General features: G+C 34.0%; 1 protein-coding gene across 5 annotated transcripts in view; it reads left to right on the top strand.

Annotated features, from left to right (window-relative positions):
• LOC123549944 (carbohydrate sulfotransferase 15-like) overlaps positions 1–15,671 on the top strand; it is a 52,565-nt gene that overhangs the window by 8,274 nt on the left and 28,620 nt on the right. The window contains exons 1-2 of one of the 5 annotated variants that reach the window (XM_053527308.1): positions 3,148–3,651; positions 5,711–5,820. The exons of 1 other annotated variant lie outside the window; for it this stretch is intronic. The gene's annotated coding sequence lies outside the window, so the exon portion shown is untranslated. Of the gene's footprint in view, positions 1–3,147; positions 3,652–4,717; positions 5,352–5,410; positions 5,821–15,671 lie in introns of those variants that run through there. 3 more of the 5 variants (XM_053527309.1, XM_053527310.1, XM_053527306.1) reach the window with 3 other exon arrangements.

Below are 15,671 nucleotides of genomic sequence, written 5' to 3'. Positions count from 1 at the left end.
GCTAATGTTCCTCATTGTGGCAAATAAATGAAAATAGATATACGCTTGCCAGCCACTACAACACCTACTAGACGTATAAGAATCTTTCACTGGTTGTATGGTGAATGGGAATATCCGGCACAAGAGTTATTGAAAAGAAACCCTGCTTTCCTATCCTATCTTCTTAGATATCATTACATATAAAGTTTTTACAGTTTAGAATTAAGTTCATATAAACATTCAATTTTCTTATCCAAAAATAAAATCTTTTTTGTCAACATATTTTAAAATTACAGTTGACACATTTATGTCAAATACCATATAGATAAACGAAGAAACTGCCAGTAGAACATATATGATCCAGGGCCCACGCTGTCGTTCGCCACTCGAGCCATTTGGCGAATCTGCGATGAAAGTGGCGAAGAAAAATCGCGAGTGGCGAAAATGAAAAAAATGTTCGTAATTTGGACCGCCATTTTGTTTCAGACGTTCTAAATCGTAACCTCCGAGAAATTATGTTAACAAACAGTTGACTGGTTCCGATAATTTTACCTTATAAAATTAACTTATCTCGGGATAATACTACCCAGTCTGCGTTTACTTTCCATATAACAATGTGTAATAAACATCTTGACACGCGAGAAGATGCAATTTGCAATCAATTAGCAACCGATTATCGGGTTAAAATAATCTTTTTGTTTTGTTGTCATTACGGCAGATTAAATGATTGATGCCTTTAATTTCTATGGATCAAATAATTAATAAATAAATCGGCAAAATAATGAATGGTTTGATGAATTTTTTAACGTTGTCGCCACCGTCAGACAGTATCTTAGTCACAGGCACGGGTCCAGTATATTTTTTGTTTAATATAAAAATCCTTTTTTTTCACACAAATATACTTTTTATATGTTAGTCAAATGAAAAAAAAAAACGATGACAAAAAATCCGGTCACAATATTATACACGACACTGTGACCGGATTTTTGTCATCATTTTTTTTTTTCATTTGATTAACATATAGAAAGCATGTATTTGTGTGAAAAAAGGTTGTTTTTTTTATACTAATCAAAAAAAAAAAAAAAAAAAAAAATACACTGGACCCGTGTCTGTCATCTTAGTAAGTAATTAGTAAAGGTGTTTGCCAAGTTTTTTGAATGTCTTTAAAAGTTAGGAATGGATTGGAAATGTAATCCTGTATCTGGGTAGATTTCTAGGAAGCACAGAGCACCAAAAACACAGCCCCCGTGCCATGCATTTACATAGTAGGCCCGCAACAAAAAGAAGCTGTAATGGAAAAATATTTCAGACAGGTTGCTTCAAACATCCAACAACATTTTAAAATACAAAACTTGCTTTAGAGGTATACCCACTTTCATTCAAATGTCCCCCTATATAGCTAGAATATCACCATTTGCTTATGGGAAGTAACAAAAATTTTCAACGCGCCGCAGGAAGGGAAACCTCTCCAGCACCCTCCCTACCGTTCCCGAGAAAAAAGGTGGCTCCAACTTTTTTCAGCCCAGTGTGGGCCCTGTGATCGATTAATTATTTTGTTACCATTGAAATTACATTATATATAGGGAGAGAGTTTCTAAAAAAAGCTCATCCTCTATGTTTGTATATTTGTAAAACTGTAACAATTGCAACTATATCAATAAAAACTGTTTAAACCAAGAGTGATTGTTTTTGCGATATGGACATTTTGTCAAGCTTACGGAGAAACTGTAGCACAAATGTCGGATCTATAACTAGCGAAAGATTCTTATACGTCTAGATATTGGAACAAGTCAAAATGAATTCAATATTGTGCCCAGCACTGTTTAAGACCCTCATTATACACGACAATTAAACAGTGCCGAATATAGTAAACGCAAACCACCTGGTTATTGATGACCAAAAGTTATTATAGAAAAATGTAAAAAAAATCTTAAATTAAGGCGTTGTCTTTAATCTTCAAAGATACTCACTCGGTCATAATATTGATTCAAATTATAGAAAATAGATGCATGTACACTGACTGTTGTAGTAAACTCCTTATTTATACAACTTCACTAGATTTAATTGATGATTCAGACGAAATTATTAATCCAATTTGGAACAAATTAGCAAGTATAAAAAAACGTTTGATTGAAATATTTTAGGTGAAATAATCTACAGGATATAACGGACGACCAATTCACATAAAACCAGGGTTTAAATGCAAAAAAGGACTATGTGCGTGAAGATAAGTTAAAGTGTAAAGCTTTTACGTTTTCGTCTATTTTAGTAAATGTTGGGACGTGACAAGCGTTTTAATTAACATAAAGGTAAAAACACCTGTAATGACGTGAAAATGCTGTTAGCAAACAATACAACTGTGGTTTGTATGTAAACATGTAACAAATACGTTTTAATTTGCTGTTATCTTTGATAAAGTTGCAAAATTGCCACCGTTAAATCATAAATTCATTGGATTATTCCCCGCGTTAATTGATGCAGTTTTTATTAGAACATTTATCTTTTTGAAGATGCAAAAATGTTAGGTCGACAGCGAAAGTCTAATAAAGTAGTGTATTAAGTTGTAAATATGTATTTATGCAAATATTTAACCGTGCCTATATTGTAATTTGATTATTATACACAATGTATTAGTGAAAATATTTTCATTAAGCTTTGAATTCTACGGTCCTATAAATAAATGGTTACAGAAACTTCTTCCGTTATTCTTCTGCGAGATTCTGTTTTAACGTTAGATATATTACTACCTATTGCCTTCATGGAACATATAGATTCTATTAGCTGATCAGCTTAGAGTGAAGGATTTCATTTGAAAGCTGTGTACCGAATTTATATAAAGAATGATGTATTAACTATATACAGGTATGTTATTCGGGAGATTTCGATATAAAATGGTACATTTGGACCACGTAGCTTTTCCAACTGGTTGATAAGGTATGTGTTTTAATCTACTGTCCTTAAGGTAATATTTTTAAAATAAATTTTTAATCAAGAAAATGTCTTTTTTGTCAAGGAAAATGAAATCTTTATGTATATTTTGATATTCAAAGTTTAGTGGTATCATTTAATATAAGTCATAATACTTGATATTGCTGATGCGTACATGTTAAATAAAGGATTTAAGAAAAACAATTCTAAACTGACCAATAAAGAAACTGAGGTTAACATTAAAGTAGTTATACATGTGAAACCCGTTCTCAAACAAATGATCATTTGTACAAATGGCCCACATTTTTAAAACACTATGTCATCGTTATAGAACATGCACATTTTTCTTATGGCTTACTCTTAACGGTTATTTTTAAAATCGTCCTGAGGCCCTGCCAAAATGTTCAGTTCCATAAAAGTTAAAATCAGCAGTGGTATTTTAGTCTTTTTAATTGATTTTGCAATTAAACATGCATTACTTTCAGGTGCCGTTGTGTGCTTTCCCTTGTTTCAAGAAGGTGACCTATTTATTTATTGAATTACAAATAAACAAGACTGAACGTTCAAATATGCATTTCAAGTGTGTCACAAAACATATAAAACACTGATAAAGACAAAATACTCTTTGCTTTCTTTGGGAGCTCAAAATAACTTTTAAAATAATGTGGACCCTTAATGCAAGGCGTTGTTAAGTGAACGACGAAATAAGTGAATATGTTGGATGCGATATTCGTTCGGTGAAAGGTATGTGCTAGCTTGTTAGCTTTCTTGTATAGATGTACGATAATGGATGCCATATTTCACCCACTTCCGTTCTTAATACCGGATATATTGTCTCTATGGTATTTATATCAGTTTTTGTTTCTAAAAGAATTCCGCTATGAAGAGGCGCACATTTTCATATCCAATATCCGAGGTGCAATAAACCATGAAACAATATGCTGGCTATCTGATTGCTGGCTGACTGTTAATGAAAATAAAATATTTAGCCCTATTACATGTTTTTCAGAGACAATTTGAACACAAATATCAGATGCGGACTGACATTCTAATTTTCTAATTTCAATCGCTGTATGATGGTATCATTAAATTAATGCATTTCCGCAATAGTGTTTTATAGTTGTCGGACACATTATCCATAGTGTAATAAGGAAACCTCAGAGTGTAGCCCTACAGTTTCAATTCCGTATACGCGCCTTAATGGACTTTAATTAGTTGGCATCGGATTTATTAAGGTGACAGGCTTCATTTTCGAAAAAGGAATTTGGAATATGTTGTTGATAGTTTTCCTCACAAGATATTTGAGAGAATAATTCTTTGGCACTTCTGATAGGTACAACTGTTAACTGTTTAAGCTAGCCTAGAATAAATAAATTGTCAAAGAAAAAACAAAACGTTTTCTATTTAAAACAATGATTACCTTAAAAATATTCAGAATTTTGTAACAGTACGTAATTATCGTTTACAAGTAATAAAATCGTAGGCTAGACGGCAATTTATCAGCTAACATCAGGAATTCATATACAGTAATTGAGCAAGTGGTTCAATCTTTGGTATATCAGACGCACGTTTTGGACAAGATGTTTTGGTCATTAGAGTATTGTAGTTAAAATATGTTGTAAGATACTTTAGACTCCAGCTGTGTGATGCAATAAAGATTTTAATTCAGAATCATTGTCATTGGCATTCTTTGCAGATATTATTTATACTATAGTTTTTATTATGTTACCGATTTGCCCATCACTAATGGATATGCATATTAAAATAACGTGTTAATTTTACTCAAACAAGACATAGTTACTACTCTCTGTGCATGTGCGTGCTCAGTCTTTTGGTATCACTCGTAATTCTCACCTATTACAAATGTACTAGCGAAAACTTAATGGAAATGTAACATGATAGAATTGTACAATAGAATCGAGAGAGAAATTTATTGTTAAAGGAGATATCGGCGTAGCTAAAATATTTACTCCATCCGCCTAATATATCGGTTAATACTACATTTTACTGCATATTCTCTACATGTAAATAACTACAGCATTTGTGTCAGCTTTTCCAAAGTTAGAAAAAATATAAAGTTTATAAGCACAAATAGATTACATGTAATGGGTTATTTATTTATACTTCAAATCGGTCTTATGTTAACATGACAACGAATTTCTAAACAAATCTATCCTTGCGAAGGCCTGAGCATTGTAACAATACGTACGTTAAACGTATAAAACGTTTGATTGAAAGATTTGTTACGTGAACATAACCTGAAGGATTTATAACATAATGCAGGGTTTAAACGCAAAAAAGATGTATGTACATGATGATAATGAGGGGTGTAAACCTTTCTCACATTCATACATTTCAGTGAATAATGCACCAATATTGTTTACGTAGATAAGTGACAAGCGTTTTGTCATATGTGTATACTTCAGGAATGACGTGAAAATGCTGTAAGCAAATAATCTAGTTACATGTAACAAATACATTTTCACCGCTGTTGTCTTAAGGACCGCTTTGATAAATGAATATGTGTCTTCTTTGAAAATATTAACTTGTGAATATCCAATATGTAAATGTTTAGCTATGCCTCATCGTAGTTGGATTATTGTACACAATGTTCTAATGAAAATATTTTGCATTTCGCGCTTCTCAATTAGCCTTAAATAACAGATTTTTTGTCATTCTTGTTCTTTTATGATATTAAAAATAATAATACCTATTATATTAATGGAACACACGGATTCTATTTGTTGATAAGCGTATGCCTTACCTTTTAATGAGAGAAAGGCTGTGTTATTTATTTGTACAGGAACTTTGGCAGTAAAAATCGACGAATTAGCTATTTGCGAATTATTGGGACACTTTGATATGGAGTGGTTCATTGGACCAATACGCAGTTTTGGCAACTGGGCGGTTTAGGTATGTGTCTTTTTTATGCATGGGTCTTTTTTTAAAAATCTCATCAATATGTATTGATTATATAAATTTGCAATTGGTGTAGACTATACAAATATATATGATCTTGTGTTGTCTCACGCATACTTGTAAAGGAATATTGTGTATGGCTGCATGGCAATAAATGTGAAAAACTGAATACGACACTACATATTCTTATTTATAAGGTAATGTCAAAGGTGATTTTTTAAACATATTTTAGACTTGTTTGAAAAAAAATTCTTATGACAATATTTCCATGGATCTTGCGCCTAACTAAATCGGGACTAAAGATATTGTGTTATTGTAATTGTAATTGTTGAATTTATTCATGTTGCTTTGACAGTTTAACAGGAAAACAACTATAAAAATTAATGAATGTCAGAGTTAAAGTCGCAAGTTTAAATTGCCGTTGAAACAGTTTTTCAAAGAGCTATAAAAAATAAATAGATCGGCAACTTGAAAGGCATATAGAGCAAATCTCGCCAACATCATGATAACTGAATGAGATCTCGTTTACAGGAAGTGACGCTTTCTCCACGCGCCATTTTGTATGCGAAAGCAATTATTCATCGGTAAATAAATTATAACCGTATGACCACGCTTCTTTTAATGGCAAGAAACGTGTACTTTGTGTCTTAAGACTATTTCACATTAAACTAATGTTGTTTTAGAAGCTAACATGTATTTTAAATGTACTTTTTAAGTACAAATTGTAACTCCATGCTCGCCGATGTTTGTTTTTACCAAGATAACGCCGATTCACGCTTTGACACGAGATCACACGATATTACAGCCAGTTGCCATTCTGTGTATTTTATACTTCTTTGAGTTTTTCAATCATTAAACCAAATCAGTTAGCTAAAATTTCGCGAGCTTCTTTCTTTTTGTGAGACCAAAATTTGACTTAAACATGCTTCACTATATCTCCAGGGACGGAACTTTTTGAAAAGTGAGTGACGTTATTGTTATTGTTGTTGATGATGATAATGGATTAGTCATAATGATAATAATAAAAGTTATTACAATAATGATGATGATGATGATGGTGAAAGTGAACCATGTTTGCAGAATAAATCACAACGTATAGACTTAGGCCCTATAATGATTTCTGCATTATAACTGATGTGTGATGCAAAACCATTTTATGTTAAAACTGAAGTATTACGTATTATTAATTAACACAGATCGACGAGGATAACAGGTCGTTTTAAAAATTTAGTACCCACTCACCATATTGTATTTGTTATAGGCAGAAGAGGACATAGTTTTCGTATAAATATGTTAATACAAGAAGTTGTAAAGTGAATTACGACGACGACAAGTTTACGTGAAAACATTGGATCGGGTGTTCATTCGGGGAAAATATTTTGATCCTATACCGAAATAAAAAAAATACACTAGATGGCTTAAAAACGTATCGTAACGGACGGCGTACGCAATCTACTCTCTGCACCCCCCCCCCCCCACCCCCATCCCCAACTCCCACTCCCCTTTCGTTCTTAAACCCGTATACATTAAACGGTGAAGACACATTGAGACTGAACTTGAGATTTTGTAAAATACGCGTTGATACAAATAGCAGTAACAGGCTTGTCTATTCATTTGGATTGTCACAGTTGTTAATATAACGATCATGACATTTTCAGAACACCATTTTAGGCCTACGACACGTCAGGACGAACCTAATAGACACACAATTATCTGACACCAACAATGATTTATATACAAAAAGACTGACAGGAGGGGAATTGACACCCGTTTTTAGCAAAACTAGCGGATAAATAGTAATAATGCATTACCCAAAGGATAACTGAGACCGGTACTACACGATTTGTATAAGTACAGCAATGAAACCAAAGGATAATTGAGACCGGTACTACACGATTTGTATGAGTACAGCAAGGAAAAAAAAACATAATTGTGTCTCACAACCGACCCTTAAATAACTTTTAAACCGCTGGCTAAAGTCGGCGATATTATATGAACTGTCCCCTGCCGCTTTCGTGTACCGTGACCGTTATCTTACCAGTTTTTGCCTAAAAACAATCAAAAATGAAAATGCTCATTTACCAAGATATTAAATGTCAGGGCTATTAACGAAAGTAGTTATTTTAACCCACATTGCGTTTTGACGAGACAGCCATTAGCGGGCTGACATTTAGATACTCTGATTTCAGTAATATCAATGCATTTTACGCAGCTTTGAGCTGTGGGAATAAGTTATCGTGTGACTAATTATAGTGGATACTTATGATCATCACATTAGGCCTAAAACAATCTTTGTTTCCGGTAACATGCTCAAAAAAATAGGGTTTGTAGGTCGGATTTTTTTTTTTTTTTTTTTTTTTTTTTATTAAGGGTGACTTTTCGGAAATTATTTTTTTGTCAAAAAATGAATACAAATAAGGGGGTTATGCCTTTAGACATCAGTAAGTTGATTTCTAACATCACTGACCATGTTTAAAGCATAAAAAATTCATTTTTGCGACTTTTTGTTAAAAAGTTGAAAAAAGTATTCTCCAAGGCCATAAAGCATTTAGGGTCGGGCCAAAAATTTAGGGTAGGTCGGGATACCGGAAACAAACATTTTTACGCCTTATAGATTTATCGCAAAGTTACATCATCTTTGTAAGGAGAACTTTTCTCCACTTAACATTTCAGAGACGATTTTCAGAGGAGGATATATCAGTACTTCTGAGAGTGACAGATTTTTAACTTCTCCACGAAATGAGCCCAGAAAAAAATACAAAAGAAACATGCTAATCGTGTTCATAAAAGTCAAAAATGTTTGATAACAGTTTACTATGTAATAGTGTTGCTAGACACACAAACTATAGACTTAGATTATGTTATGTCTTCTGACCTTTGCGAGGATGTCTCGAAGCTTAATGATACTAAAATAAAAACAAGTAGGATGTGCTACATGTAACCTACAAGATACTTACTAATCTCTAGAACGTTCGTTCTTGCGTAAAAAAAATGATATTTACTTAAAGCTGGCTGTTCTAACCAGGTACTGAAATAGCGTCTGCAGCGGTAGCCTTATTTACATTGCGTCGTTGGCACTTTGAAGCTTGGGGTCAGTTACATTTGGACAATGTCTGATAATATACGTTTATATTTTCTGTTCAGTAGAACATCCCTGCTTGGGATAAATGTTGTTGTTGTTTTTTATCAGCGATCTACATTGTACATGTATACATTTTCATCTGATAATTCCGTTTGTTGAAAATTGTGTAATGCTTTTAGGCAATACCATTTCTGTTATGGTTCGCCAACTTACTGGTGTTATCAAAATGACATGAATGTAAATGCCTGTAATGTGCATTTTCGGCCAGAGTCAGAATTATGCACCCAGTTTAGGTTTGTGTGCAGAATGAATCATAATAAATTAACATTTTCGATAGATATAATGAATATTATGAAAATTTGGATTACGATATGACTGTTAAATCTGTTGCTTATTGCTATATGCAAGACAATCGGCGGTGTGCCCTATGATGTCTTTACAAAATTACATGATTCTGTTGTTTGGCCAGTTATCAGATATAGTGGTCCTTTGTTGGGGGTTTCGATTATATTCGTGTATCAAAGCCATTCATAATAGAGCAATGCGTTTTTTTCTTGGTGTTGGCAAATACTCACCAAATGATGGTATATCAGGCGATATGGGTTGGAAACCCCCAATAGTCCGACAATGGAAATGCAGGTTGAAATAACCATGCGTATTAGCATCTTTTTTATACTTTCATTGTTTTAAAAATATCATTGTTTTTAAAGAAATCAAAATGTAATATCTGGTTAGCAGTTAGATAGATAGACAGATATCTTTTATTCCCCCAGTAATGGAGAGCACACCGTCTCTTATAACTTCATGTTGGAGTGGCATTGTACAGTTAACCTTGCTTTATATTAAAATGTATTTTTATTTATTTATTTATTTACATCTCATCATTGTACATGCATTTATAATTATAGTATAAAACAAGGTTAACATCATAAAAGTACAATGCCACTCCAACCCGGAGTTATAAGAGATGGTTGACAATATCACAGCTATTTATCGTTATCACTGTACAAGTTTACAGAGTAAAACCGAAACACCACTGCTATCCAGATATTACATATTGATTTCTTTAAAACTATGATGTTTCTTTTATTAAAAAGAATAAAGTATATAAAAAAATGCTAACACGAATGAGGTAAAAAGATGATAAATGACATGAAATATAATTTCGCCTTGATCAAATCAAAATGAATAGGATTAGCAGAGGTATTCCTGCCGGGATAAAAAATACTCCAATATTTATCTAAAGTAAGAATTATTGACATTATTTACAACATTAAATGCTATTTACAGATTAAAAACTGACGTCGCTGTAGAATCATAAAACAGGTTTTTGCACAACTACGAATCATATCTGGGTTCGAAAATAGAAAACAATATCTATCAGAATCAGACAATAAGAGAAAATTGGTATTCACAGACATTGCTTTTGTGAACAAATCTTGTCTTAAATCACTGTACACAGAACAATTTAATATGACATGAAACTCATTTTCTATAGTAGCAATACCACAAAATGGACAAGTCCTAGATTCCTCTGGTAAACCCTCATACCGTCCGGTTTCAATCCTTATGGGCGCGATTCCCATCCGAAACTTGCAAAAGGTAGAACGGTGTCTTGGTGCTAAAACAGTTTTACAGTATTTCTCGACTTCGTATTCAGTTTTAAACATTTTATACACTCTGAATTTGTTACGCCCGCGACCAGAGGGACCTACGACGTTGTTTGTTCTTGTAGACCAACTATTTGAACAATTGTATAATGTTTTGTTCTCAACATCATGTGCGAAAGAACAAGATATAGGAATAATAAAACTGGTATACATAGAAAAATCGTAAGCATCATAATAACATTTAACATTAAATACCAATTCCTACATGGCCGACTAGCTTTACTGTATGTCCAGAGTGCCATTCTTTTATTGACCCTTGTTACATCCATCCAAGATAACTTAGACCAGTATAACGAGATGCATTTCCATTGTCGGACTATTGTGGGTTTCCAACCCATATCGCCTGATATACCATCATTTGGTGAGTATTTGCCAACACCAAGAAAAAAACGCATTGCTCTATTATGAATGGCTTCGATACACGAATATGATCGAAATCCCCACAAGGGAGCACTATTACTGATAACTGGCCAAACAACAGAATCGTATAATTTTGCAAAGACATCAAATGGTACACCTCCGATTGTCTTGCATTTAGCGATAAGCAAACCTAATGCCCGGCTGGCACTCTGAGCAACAGATTTAACAGTAATATCGTAATCCAAATTTTCATGCACAACAACACCTAGATAAGTATATCTGTCAACAATGTTAATCTGATTCCTTCCGCACACACATCTAAACTGGGCGCATAATTCTGACTGTGGCCGAAAATGTACAACATTACTTTTACAGGCATTGACATTCATGTCATTTTGATAACACCAGTCATTTAGAGCATTTAGTAGCATTTGTAAATCATCAGCAGACTCAAACAATATTACAATGTCATCAGCATAGAGCATAATACAGACTTTCTCGTCTCCAATGGATATACCTTTACCAAATGATTTTAGATAAAGTGACAAATCATTTATGAATAGATTAAACATAAGAGGTGAAAGTATACACCCCTGACGTAAACCACAATTTACATCAAACCAGTCTGTCTTAAGACGATTAATCCTTACACACGGCTTTACAGATACATATAATGATTTTACAGCGTCAAGCATTTTACCAGTAATACCTATATCAGATAAACGTTTCCTTCATATATTTCTATTAATTGTATCATAGGCCTTTTTAAAGTCTATGAACGCACAAAATGTAGACTGGCGCAATTTTTTTCTTGTGTGGATTAAGTTAGTTAGCCCAAGTATCTGGTCAGTAGTACTCCGGCCTTTTCTAAACCCATTTTGTTCATCTGAGACTTTATCATTTGCCTCAAACCAAGTACTTAGCCTGCTGTTTAAAATAGAACAATATACTTTGTACATAGCGGGAGCTAGCGCAATACCTCTTTAGGACAGCGGGTCTCTTCGATCAAGTGTAGAAGATTTCGGTATGGGATTTATCAAACACTTACTCCATAATGATGGAACAATACGATTATCAAAACATATATTGAACAATATGTGAAGAAACAAAATCGCTACGTCATTATTAAGTACTTCTACAGGGATATTGTCTATGCCACTAGCTTTGCCCTTATTGACAGAAGTAATAGCTTTATGCACTTCTAATACAGATATGTGATTATTAAAACAAATATTGTCGTTATGCGTACTCCTACTTTTAGTAGTATCCGTATTATTATTTGCGGTTTGAAACAGAGAGCTAAAATCTTGTTTCCATCTTGCTAAAACAATATTGACATCTTTAGAAACTGATCCATCCTCTAAAACAACTTTTTCGGACGAACAAACATTATTCCACAGAACTGACAAATTCTCAGACCACCATGGCTTTCCAGGTCGGCGTCTTTTGTTATTCATACCATACTTTATCTCCTTACAGGGAAGACTATCATGCATATTCTGTTGTACAATACCACACCAATCATTATATACATCATGAATATCAGACTGAGTACGAAAACTACATTCAAGTTTCGAAATTGTTTGATTTACATAAAAAAAGTCTCTGGACTAAGCATACAATCAACTGGAACATTAGTAACATCATATTTATAATATTTATCACCCTGCTTATTAATATCACAAGTTTCTTGTTCATATATTTCATCATCAATGACAATACTCCACATAAGCAGCGAGTGGACAGGCAATGTACTAGATGCAATAGAGGAAACAAGCTTAGTTCTGTTAATGAGATCTGTCACTCTTACAACTTTGAATTGTTCAAATTTACCCAAACAATCGTGGCTAACAAAACAATAGTCTGCTACAAAACTACCTTTAGTAGAAATAGAAGTAAAATCATTACACTCCTTGCTACGTCCATTTAACATGCACATATTTACATTGATTAAGAAATCTACCAATAATTCACCATCCTTATTAAAACTAAAATCAATTACTTCCCGATCAGTTAAATTATCAATTCCTCTAATAAAATCATCATTATCTCCGCATCTTCTATTAAAGTCACCACAAATAAACATAGTTCCGCTGTCTTTATATTGGTAAACAATAGAGAGCAAAGAATAATAAAAATTGTTAACATCAAACATTCTAGAAGAATTCTCAGGCGGAAGGTAACATACACATGGAAAAAGTGTAATATTGCAGACTTATGGCAAAGTTTAATAAGTAAAATGCCTTCATTGGATTTATCAACTGAAGACACTAAATTGATGGAATAAAGTGTTTCTAATAAAAAAAAACCAACACCGCCGGAACCGCTCCTGGCATTTCTATGTACATGGGTCCTGTTATGACCATACCAAGTAAAACCCTCCAGATGGAGTACATCGTCGGCAATAAGATGGCTTTCGGCAACACCTAAAATATCTATGTCATTTGTTAATACACGATGATCTAAAAACATAATTGTCCGAGTTCTGATCCACTTTCCATCCCCTCACATTCCAAAACCCGACACGAATCTACCTACGCCCACGGTTGTAACCACCAGGTTGTCCACGGTTAGAGAAACCCCTAGCAACACCCCGTCCCCCAGAAACATTTCATCGATTGTCATCACGGCGGGTATCGCGCCGATCATCGTTCCGATCATCGCGGCGATTGTCCCGACGGCTGTCACGTCCGTCATCGGAATGGTTACCGGCCCTCGGTCGAGAATCTGAATGAGATGTGTCGTGGAATCTGGCTGAGTTACTTCGATCATCACTGCACCCGTGGTTTCTACTAATAACCCGTGACCCCTCATGGCAAGCTTATCAGAGTTAAAGAGAATTCCTATAGTTTTTTTCCTTTCATAGAAATTCTTTTAATTCACATGTATGATAGGAAAATTTGTGCTGAAAACAATGAACAAATAAAAACAATAGGTCACCAGGCTTGTTTTTGTGAAAATTGTTTTGAACACACCTACTGTTGCTGAAACTGCCAGCGATTTTTCAACATTTTCATAATTTTCTGTTTTTTTTATAAATACCGACTAAAATATACATCCAGGCAGCACAATACGGTTTTTTTCTTATTACAGATTTTATTATATACTTCTTTGATATCATAGTCATATTTGTAATACTCTATCCTTACAATGATGGGTACAAATGAAAAAACAAATTGTTTCATATTTACTTTTGTGAACTTTTTTCAATGAAACATTCCCATAGTGAAGACTATTTTTTTAAATTATGAAAAAACTCTTTCATAGAATTTTTTCCTTTTTTTCTTGTGTATAGATAATTGTATTTTGAGCATAAAAATGGCTAAAAATGTATGGGTCACCAGGCTAAATTTTATGTTAAGACCACTAGAATACAACACCTGTTCGGACGGAAAAGGCGCGAACCTGCCCAAATTGATTACATGTATGTCTGCTAAAAGTTTTAAAAAGTTTTAAAAATTCTTAATTCTTTCTATAATTGCATACTAAATAATCTGAAAGGTGATACTGTCTTATCAGTACTAAGTCAATTATCTTACATTATATGAACAACACTGTCTTTGTACTAAAATGCGATGTGAAAACACAACCACAAAAATAGCAAGATACCTGTCAGGCAGGATACTTTTCGATACAACATAAACCAGCATCAACATTTGATTACTGATAAAACTTATCAAAAATGTTATTTCATTCAAGATTCCTCATATTTAAGATTGTCTGTAACATGTTTCAACAAATGTTGACTTCAGTTCAGTTTTCCATAGAAAGTGTCGGCTGCGCAGAAAGATGCGCATAAATAACTATAGGAATTCCCTTTAAGGACACCCAAAATAGTAGCAAAGTTCATACTCGCTTTGCGCTCGGCTGGTGCTTGATCGTGATGGATGAAGACTTTACGGAACTGATCGGTATTCCTAAGCTGAGGTTTAGCCTTCATAACCGCCTGTTTGTCACTCTTAGTCTTCAGAGTTGCAATGATTACACCAGGTTTAGCCTTCATAACCTCCTGTTTGTCACTCTTAGTCTTCAGAGTTGCAATGATTACACCAGGTTTAGCTCATTAACCGCTGTTTGTCACTGCTTATGCTTCGGAGTTTCAAATGATTACACCAGGTTTAGCCTTCATAACCTCCTGTTTGTCACTCTTAGTCTTCAGAGTTGCAATGATTACACCAGGTTTAGCCTTCATAACCTCCTGTTTGTCACTCTTAGTCTTCAGAGTTGCAATGATTACACCAGGTTTAGCCTTCATAACCGCCTGTTTGTCACTCTTAGTCTTCAGAGTTGCAATGATTACACCAGGTTTAGCCTTCATAACCGCCTGTTTGTCACTCTTAGTCTTCAGAGTTGCAATGATTACACCAGGTTTAGCATCATTATAGGTGACTTCTTGCGATCAGCCTTGCTTACTGCAATATTTGGGAGTTTCAAACTATTTTTTATGAGTCCATTCACCTTATCATGTGTACTTTCGCTGGTACACTCGAGCATGTTTCTAATTACAATGTTCATTGACCGATCATTTGTATCCCGTAGTTCAGGGGCTAACGGAGCAAATGATTGCATAGATGAAATCTGGCCACGTATATCAGCAAGATCAGCTGTAAGCTCAGCTTTCACTGACTGCTTGAACTATTCAAATTTTGAGTCCATTTTAGAATCAACATCACGTTTAATTTTACTGAGTTCACTATTTACACGTTTGTCAAGAAGCTGAGACACTTTTGTAG

Source organism: Mercenaria mercenaria, chromosome 16 (genome assembly GCF_021730395.1).
Source record: "Mercenaria mercenaria strain notata chromosome 16, MADL_Memer_1, whole genome shotgun sequence".
Taxonomy (NCBI): domain Eukaryota; kingdom Metazoa; phylum Mollusca; class Bivalvia; order Venerida; family Veneridae; genus Mercenaria; species Mercenaria mercenaria.
Note: the sequence above shows the minus strand (reverse complement) of the source record. Positions and strands in the feature narration are given on the sequence as shown.